Source organism: Nicotiana attenuata, unplaced genomic scaffold, assembly GCF_001879085.1.
Source record: "Nicotiana attenuata strain UT unplaced genomic scaffold, NIATTr2, whole genome shotgun sequence".
NCBI lineage: Eukaryota > Viridiplantae > Streptophyta > Magnoliopsida > Solanales > Solanaceae > Nicotiana > Nicotiana attenuata.
Window position 1 is genome coordinate 449199 of NW_017670491.1, and position 10374 is coordinate 459572.

Consider the following 10374-nt stretch of genomic DNA (forward strand, 5'->3'; position numbering starts at 1 on the left):
ATTAAAGGCAATCACTTGTATAATTGATTCTGAATTGTGACTTTTTTCATGTTTGTAGCTTATTACTTCTCTTTTACTCGTTTTTCAAAAAGCTATAAATACACTATACTTCTTTCTTTCAAAACACGAACACAAGGCATAGAACACTTGAGTTCAGACACACACTCCACTAAATCTCTCTCTTTTCTCTGTTACTACCTGTATTGCTGCCTTACCTAGCCGGCTGAAAGCTAAGGCTAGGCTGTGGAAAACTTGCTTATTTTTTCTCTACATCTGCATTTTAGTGGTATGTTCTAATTAAGCTTCTGCACCAACAACAACATGCTTATTTACTGTCTCTCGCATCCTTGTTTGTCTGCTGTTTGTATTTAACCTAGTACCATTATAAAGCATGCTGTAATTTCCCCTTTTTCTGTTAATGTATCATGACTTGTGGATCTTAAACCCCTACCCCAATGTGTTTAATGCTTGTGGTTGGTTTGAGGCATGACAACATTGGACATTGATGTGCATGACCCAAACCTGATCCCCTAGGATCATAACCTCCATGTTTCCTCTAGATGTTGTGTATTTTGATTGGTTTACAGACATGTCAGCACTTCCCATTGTTGTGCATGCCCAAAGCTAACCCATGCCTATGTACATGGGCCCTTGCAATGGATTCCTAACCCCTGACCCCTTTGTATGGAGTCATTAACTCTGTGAAATGCTAATGGATGTCTCCCTATCACCCTTTCCCCTCTCCTTTATTCCCTCAGTTTTTTTAAAAAAAACTCTGTTCCTGCACTTTCACTATCTTCTTAGAACTTATGGTGTGCCCCCTTTATGTGAGCCGTGCCTTCGGACCCATGATCTCCCTCTGAACTTGGACACATAAGGGCTAGCATTTCCACACTGCACTCATCTCTATTCTGGTTATGTAACTTGGGTGTGAGCACTGCCGGGGGTCCTCCTGAGACCCTTAGGGTACTTTAACAAATTCAAGTCTGAGAAAGGCTTTGGATTAATGGCATTTGAGGTGGTTTATTCCATAACTCAGAGAGGAAGTCAAGAATCAGGCTTCCTCTGGTTGTAACCTTTCTTTGTACTTTTCTGATGTAATTCATTACTTGGTCTGTAATAATTTTTGTAATAAACACTGGGGTTGGCTGTGAAAAGGGTTGGGAATTATGCATGCTTGAGGGTAGAAATCATGTCTATAGGATCTATTGTTTTAGATTATGCATGTTTGATTCTGCATTTTAGATATCATGTTATTAGGATCTAAATGGTAAAAATAAGATATCATTAAAATCAGTACCCCTTCGTAGAAATCATGTCTATAGGAACTAAAAATGGCCACAATAGAAATCATGTCTATAGGATCTGTTGTTTTAGATTATGCATGTTTAATTCTACATTTTAGATATCATGTTATTAGGATCTAAATGGTTAAAATCAGATATCATTAAAATCAGTACTCCTTCATAGAAATCGTGCCTATAGGAACTTAAAAATGGCCACAATAGGAATCATGTCTATAGGATCTGTTGTTTAAGATTATGCATGTTTAATTCTGCATTTTAGATACCATGTTATTAGGATCTAAATGGTTAAAATCAGATATCATTAAAATCAGTACCCCTTCGTAGAAATCATGCCTATAGGGATTCCCAAAGTAAGTAAAAAAAAAATGTGGTTCGTTTCTATTCACATTCAATGTTAGATATCATGTCCATAGGGTTTAAAATCAGCAATAGTAGATACCATCGCCTGCAGAATCTGAAACTAGTCCGTTTTAAAATCAGCTTATTGTGAATCAGTTTTAAATAATCTAATTTCCTTACTTAACGAGGTCTAGCAAGCATGCCTATAGGGTCTCAAATCATTCGCTTAAAAGTTGTTCTGCTTTGCCATACTTCTAAATCAGTAAGCAGATACTATGTTCCTAAAAGCTCACCCAAACACGTAGGCAAGCCTTAGGGTAACAACAATGAAATTGAATCCGCCTTTTGAAATTGCTACAACCAGCAGGCAGCCCTGATTAGGACTTCTTATCTGAGTTATGTATTAAGCTGGTCTGCTTCAACAATTGAACTCCCTTCGTCTTTAGAATTTTTAATCGGACCTTAAATGTATGTGCAAGTCATGCTATTTATGTGTTTGTTTGAGGAGGTATCCATGAGTCTTTACCTGTTTACGTGTTTCCCTTAACATGAAGTATTATTTGTTTTGTATGTCACCTTAGATTTTTACCTTTTGAAACCAAAATCAGCCTAATATCCGTCCCCTTTAGGAATAGTAGTCCTAAATTCCTCCGGGACTGATAGGAATGGGACGGGTAATAGCATGCAATTGCGATCGAGACCAATCCGTACTTTAATACCTTAACGGGGTGGGAAGGGTAGATATGGATATGATGACAAGTGCGCTAATACCACGTGTAGCCCCTCTTTTGAGGAGTGATTACCGGGTATTGCATTGATGTGATCCATATTTTTAATAAATCTAGGACCCCCTTTCCCTTTATTTGCAAACTTTTTTTTAAAACTTTCTTTTAATTGTTCTGTCCCTTATGTGTTTCAATCCCCCCTAATATTTGAGCCCATACTTGTCTATTTGCTAAAATTGCATAAATTCACAATTAACTATCTGGCCGGGAACCACACTAGTGGATCCTGAGGGGTGCCTAACACCTTCCCCTTAGGATAATTTCAAGCCCTTACCCTATCTCTGGTTATTCAAACAAAACATAGAATTGAACCCTATTGGTGCCCTAATGCACCTTAAATCATTAGGTCGCGACTCTTGAAATGCAAAACCCAGTTCCCAAAAGGAACGAGTTGCCCCATATCAAATGTCATGAACCCGATTTCGCGAGGAAAAGGGGGCGCGACAGCATGGCGACTCTGCTGGGGATATTTAGGCTTTTACCATTTCAGATTGTTATTGTGAATTTGTACCATCCCTTATGTGCAATTACTTGTTTAATTCCTTTAAGCGTTCAATTTCCTTTTCAATTGCAAAACTGACTTGTCTTCTTTGTTTCTTTCCTTTACTACTGCTTTAAATTATGAAACTGTTGTATTTACTTCTTTCTTAACGTGCAAATACGTGACAACATGCTTTTAATTATTGCATAATCATGCTCAACATAATATTCCACTCGTACCAAACAAATCCCATAGCAACGCTTATAATGAGTGGTTGCGCTCTTCCCGTATTATCACCCCCTAAATCCGGAAAAGGCATATTTACGGTAAAACCAGTCGATCAACGGTGTAGTCGACGGTTCCGTGCCTCTCCCCCTTGAGTTTTCCGCTCAAGGGTACCAGTCTAAAACCCCATAGAAACCTTACTCTATTTAAACTATGCATGCATCATGGTCAAACCTAACCGAGTCAGCTATGTTATCAGCATAATGACTCTTTATGATAGCCTTGTCCAAAGTCCACTGGGTTTCCCTAAACCAAAACGGACATCACCATGTTCTATGCATTCATTTGGATAACTAAATGCCTCATGCTAATTATTGGTATTAAATAGCCGAGTCCGGTGGGGGTAAGGGCCTAACCTTATTTGTCTTGCAGAAATCTGATGCACGAAGTCCCTAAATTCGGCATGGTGACCAACATCCACCCGAAACTGCTAAGCTGGTGGAAAGATCTTCACTCTGGTGATCAAACTCTCGTCCAGAAATATCTAGGAAATCTACCATCCCTCCTGGAGATTAAACCTGACAACATGAAAAGGATTGAAGACTGCCAAAATAATGAAGGAACCGAAGGCGGACATCTAGCAAGGGCTTACCTATTGCTGGGACTTCGCGAGCTGGGAAACCTGTTCGACGGAGCCAAGGATGTCGAATCTGGGAAGGTCCTTCGGGGACCAAGTAGATAGGAGTTTATCCTTTCGCTTTATAAAATGTAATAAGGCCAATGGCCATTAGTGACTTTTATTTCCTATTGTTTAGTGTCGATTTGGGATTCGACTTATTTTCTATCAATAAAATAAGGCATTTAGCATTTTGAGCTCTCCAAGTTAATTTGTCGCTAGGCCTACCTCGGGCACAAAGAGGTCCCCAAATTAGGACGCGATTTACATTCTCGCACTATGTGTTTAAATATTGCAACGCTTTTTATAAACCTCACTAACTTGTTACCTTTTTGTTTTTACTTTTTGTTTTATTATTCCCTTCCCCGAAGGTTAGTTCGTGCACTCTGGCAACATCATCCTATTCCACGAGATCCAGGGGCCCTCCACCCACTCCTCCTCTTAGTCCCGTCAAAAACAAGAACAAAGGGAAGATGGAAGATCTGAACAACGTCAGTAAGGAGAATTCAACTGAACGGGTAGAGGCCACTCATGGTCATGGTACGCAGGTTCCTAAGGAAAGTGCATCCCAACTTGAACAAAAGCTGCTGAAATTCCAAAAAGAACTTGATCAGGTCCGGAATCTGGCAAATCTGTCATTTTCCCTCACCACTCTAGATGTCAATTTCCCAAATGCTCAGAACCCTAAACCTCCACAAAATATCCCAAAGCAACAGAACCGTCCCACTCCTCACCGCCACTGCAACATCTGTCATACCTCAAATAACACCCCGTTACTCATCCCAGAACTACAAAACTCCACAAATGACCACTTCCACACCCACCATAATACCCCCATCTACGTGGAGACTATGACACACTCCACCCAACCAATCTCAGGCACACCCGAGTCTGATGATAAAACTTGCTCATCAGGAACCTGGCTGAAGAACTTAAGAAATTTACTAGCCGGATTTAAGGCGTTGAAGGAAGCTAGGGAATTGAGGGGCTGAACTATGAAGATCTTTGCATACAGCCCGATATCGAACTGCTAGAGGGGTACAAACCTCCGAAGTTCGAAATGTTAGAGGGTACAGGAGATCCAAGGGTCCATTTGAGAACGTACTGTGACAAGCTGGTTGGAGTAGGGAAAGACGAGAGAATCCGCATGAAGCTCTTCATGAGGAGCTTGAAAGGAGATGTTTTGTCTTGGTACATTAGCCAAGATCCGAAGAAGTGGTCGAACTGGGTAAGTATGGCGTCCGACTTTATGGACAGGTTTAGGTTCAACACGGAGAATGCGCCAGATGTGTTCTATATTCAGAATCTAAAGAAGAAGCCCACAAAAACATTTGACGAGTATGCTACTCGCTGGAGGTCCGAAGCTGCTAAGGTCAGACCTACCTTAGAGGAGGAACAAATGAACAAATTCTTTATCCGGGCTTAAGACCCACAATATTATGAAAGGCTGATGATGATTGAGAGCCACTAATTTTCTGACGTTATGAAGCTGGGTGAAAGGATTGAAGAGGACATCAAAAACGGTATTGTTACAAACTTCGAGGCCTTGCAAGCTACAAATAAGGCGTTACAGTCCGGGGGTGTGTCCAAGAAAAGGGACGTAGGAGCCGTTATGGTTGCACAAAGAACAAAATCTCCCATCAAATACCAAACCTACCCAATGCCTCTATCACATATCATCCCACACCGAACTACCAAGCACCCTCACCCTCTTACCAAACTCCACCATCCACTTATCAGTCACCTCCACCCCCCACATATCAGCCTACCTCGCCTAGATATTCCCAACCCGCACAGGTATACCAAGCCTACAATGCCCAACCATCTCGTTACCAATCACCCCCCACCCGCTAAAACTTTCCTAAGCCCCGACCTAACTTTGATCGGAGGCCCCCAAAACAATACACAGCCATTGCCGAACCCATTGATCAGCTATATGAGAGACTCAAAACCGCCGGTTATGTCACCCCTATCCCTGCTTCAACCCCTGAGAACCCTTCTCAATGGGTTAACCCAAACAAATCCTGTGCATACCATTTCGGCATGAAGGGACACACCATCGACGAATGTCGTTCTTTGAAGGACAAGATCCAGGCTTTAATTGACAACAAAATCATTGTGGCAAAGGAACCCGCTCCGAATGTCCGCAATAACCCCCTACTAGACCATAAGGGTGGAGGCTTTCACATGATTGAAATGGAGGATGTTTGGGATCCCGAGGGATCCATAGGGTTGATCGCAGAAGGAGATGATCAAAAGAAGCCAACAGTTACTCTTAACCCCATCATGGTCCAAATTCAACCATCCGAGGTCACTGAGGTAGACGTGTCTATCCCGCTTGAGTTTGAGGCAGCACCATCAGCCAAAGCACTGGCACTGTTTAAGGTTATAGTTTTACCACCCAAAGAACATGTCCCGTTTGAAGTAAAGGTAGCCGCACCAATTCCGGTGGCGATGACCACCGTGCCGTCATTCCATATAAAATCTATCCTTTGGGATTATACGGCCGAGGCTAGGAGGAAAGGCAAAGTTAGGTTCGAAGAGACTATTGCAGCACAGGGTATGACAAGTACTGGAAGAGTCTATACTCCGGAGAACATAGCTGAGTCAAGTAAGCAAGCTTCCAACCGGCCCCTTATTATTGAAACGGGTCCAGATGATCTTTGGAGGAAGATACAAGCCAAGGAGTATTCGGTCATTGACCAGCTAAACAAAACACCAGCGCAGATATCTATCCTCTCTTTGTTGCAGAACTCCAAGACACACAAAAATGCTCTATTGAAGGTGCTGAGTGAGGCATACGTGTTGAGTAACATAACTAGCGGAGAAATGGCCAATATGGTGGGACAAGTGTTAGAAAGCCACAAAATCACTTTCTATGAGGACGAGCTACCGCCTGAAGGGCTGGGTCATAATAAAGCATAGCATATCACCGTGCAATGTGAAGACTACTTCATCACTAGGATCCTGATTGATGGGGGATCCAGCCTTAATATATGTCCATTGATAACACTCAAGAAGCTGGGTAAAGGACTGCACAAGTTAAAAGAAGGAGCAATCAATGTGAAAGCTTTTGATGGATCCCAGAGGTCCACCATCGGTGAATCAGCCTGTGTCTTCAAATGGGACCAACTTGGTTCGAGGTTGACTTTCAAGTGATAGATGTGCGAGCATCCTACAACCTGCTGTTAGGACGCCCTTGGATTCATTCTGCGTGGGCTGTGGCTTCGACACTGCATCAGGCCATGAAATTCTAATGGAATCACTAGGAAGTGATCATTCACGGTGATGGCAGCAATCCTATATACAGTCGTCAGACCATTCCAGCAATAAGGGGAACAAGAAAGTTAGGTGGGGAGACATACCACCACATCGAGTGAGTCAATGCTGACAAAGATAAATGGTGGGACAACAAGATCGAGAGTATATTGAACTGGAATGGGTACGAACCTGGCAAGTGGCTTGGCAAGAACCTCCAGGGGATCGCTAAACCCATAAAGCTCAAGAAGCACGGCACAACTTTCGGTCTGGGATACGAGTACACTTGGGAAGAATTTAACAACTGGTCGCCACCATGGCGCGGTCCTTACTATCCACTGGAACAGCCAATACTGCCTTTGGAGTAGACTTTCCAACAGGCTGACATTGCTTATGGGACAGACGAAGATGAGGCACTTGCTGCGGTGAAGAACTTGTTCTTAGAAGACAATGACATGGACTGCTGTGTTGTTTTCGAGGAGGATGGGGAGGAAGGTCCTTCCATACATGCTGTGAGTAGAGGAGCATACCTCAACAATTGGACCATCAGGACCACCAGAGCCCGGCGACCCTCGGGGTACCAAGGCTAAACAAGCATCATGCACTGTTTTATTTTACTAGATGATTTTTCTTTTCGCATTTTTCGTTTCCCGCAAATAAGATCTTCAATGTTCGAAACAATTATGAAATTTATCAAAGCATTTCGGTTTTTCTTATGAATCGACACTCATTATTATTTTTCTCTCATTACATTACCTATACAACATTACTATTACTTATCTTGATGAACCAATTATTATGATATGCAATGAGACGACGCAACAAACAGACATTGATTCAGAAGAAGATGACATACCAGAGGAGATTGTTAAAGAAGTTGAGAACTTTAAAAATCGACCTAAGTCCAACCTGGATGAGACAGAAATTGTTAACCTGGGAGATGCAGAGAATGTCAAGGAAACGCGGATCAGCGTTCACTTATCGCCGTCAGAGAAGAAGGATTACACAGAATTTCTGAGGGAATATGAGGACATATTCGCATGGTCATATGATGACATGACTGGTCTAAGTACATCTATTGTGGCCCATAAATTGCCAACCGACCCGACATGTCCGCCGATAAGGCAGAATCGCAGGAAGTTCAAGCCTGACATCTCTCGCATCCTTGTTTGTCTGTTGTTTGTATTTAACCTAGTACCATTATAAAGCATGCTGTAATTTCCCCTTTTTCTGTTAATGTATCATAACTTGTGGATCCTAAACCCCTACCCCAATGTGTTTGATACTTGTGGTTGGTTTGGGGCATGACAATATTGGACATTGCTGTGCATGACCCAACCCTGATCCCACGGGATCATAACCTCCATGTTTCCTCTAGATGTTGTGTATTCTGAGTGGTTTACAGGCATGTCAGCACTTCCCATTGCTGTGCATGCCCAAAGCTAACTCATGCCTAAGTACATGGGCTCCTTGCAATGGATTCCCAACCCCTAACCCCTTTGTATGGAGTCATTAACTCTATGAAATGCTAATAGTTGTCTCCCTATCACCCTTTCCCCTCTCCTTTATTCCCTCAGTTTTTTTTTTTAAAAAAAACTCTGTTCCTGCACTTTCACTATCTTCTTAGAACTTAAGGTCTGCCCCCTTTATGTGATCCTTGCCATGGGACCCATGAGCTCTCTCTAAACTTGGACACATAAGGGCTAGCATTCCACACTGCACTCATCTCTATTTTGGTTATGTAACTTGGGTGTGAGCACTGCTCAGGGTCCTCTTGAGACCCTTAGGGAACTTTGACAATTCAAGTCTGAGAAAGGCTTTGGATCAATGGCATTTGAGGTGGTTTATTCCATAACTCAGAGAGGAAGTCAAGAATCAGGCTTCCTCCGGTTGTAACCTTTCTTTGTACTTTTTTGATGTAATTCATTATTGGGTCTGTAATAATTTCTGTAATAAACACTTGGTTGGCTAGTTAAAAGGGTTGGGAATTATGCATGCTTGAGGGTAGAAATCATGTCTATAGGATCTGTTGTTTTAGATTATGCATGTTTAATTCTGCATTTTAGATATCATGTTATTAGGATCTAAATGGTTAAAATCAGATATCATTAAAATCAGTATGCCTTCGTAGAAATCATGCATACAGGAACTAAAATGGCCACAATAGAAATCATGTCTATAGGATCTGTTGTTTTAGATTATGCATGTTTAATTCTGCATTTTAGATATCATGTTATTAGGATCTAAATGGTTAAAATCAGATATCATTAAAATCAGTACTCCTTCGTAGAAATCATGCCTATAGGAACTAAAAAATGGCCACAATAGAAATCATGTCTATAGGATTTGTTGTTTTAGATTATGCATGTTTAATTCTGCATTTTAGATACCATGTTATTAGGATCTAAATGGTTAAAATCAGATATCATTAAAATCAGTACCCCTTCGTAGAAATCATGCCTATAGGGATTCCCAGAGTAAGTAAAAAAATTTGGTTCGTTTCTATTCACATTCAATGTTAGATATCATGTCCATAGGGTTTAATATCAGCAATTGTAGATACCATCGCCTGGAGAATCTGAAACTAGTCCGTTTTAAAATCAGCTTATTCTGTATCAGTTTTAAATAATCTAATTTCCTTACTTAACGAGGTCAAGCAAGCATGCCTATAGGGCCTCAAACCATTCGTTTAAAAGTTGTTCTGCTTCGCCACATTTCTAAATCAGTAAGTAGATACAATGTTCCTAAAAGCTCACCCAGACACGTAGGCAAGCCTTAGGGTAATAACAATGAAATTGAATCCGCCTTTTTAAATTGCTACAACTAGCAGGCAGGCCTGATTCGGACTTCTTATCTGAGTTATGTATTAAGCTGTTCTGCTTCAACAATTGAACTCCCTTCGTCTTTAGTATTTTTAATCGGACCTTAAAGGTATGTGCAAGTCATGCTATTTATGTGTTTGTTTGAGGAGGTATCGATGAGCTTTTACTTGTTTCCCTTAACATACAGTATTATTTATTTTGTATGTCGCCTTAGATTTTTACCTTTTGAAACCAAAATCAGCCTAATATCCCTCCCATTTGGGAATAGTGGTCCTAAAATCCTCCGGGACTAATAGGAATGGGACGGGTAATAGCATGCAATAGCGATCGAGACCAATCCGCGCTTTAATACCTTAACGGGGTGGGAAGGGTAGATATGGATGTGATGACCGGTGTGCTAATACCACGTGTAGCCCCTCTTTTGAGGAGTGATTACCAGGTATTGCATTGATGTGATCCATATTTTTAATAAACCTAGGAC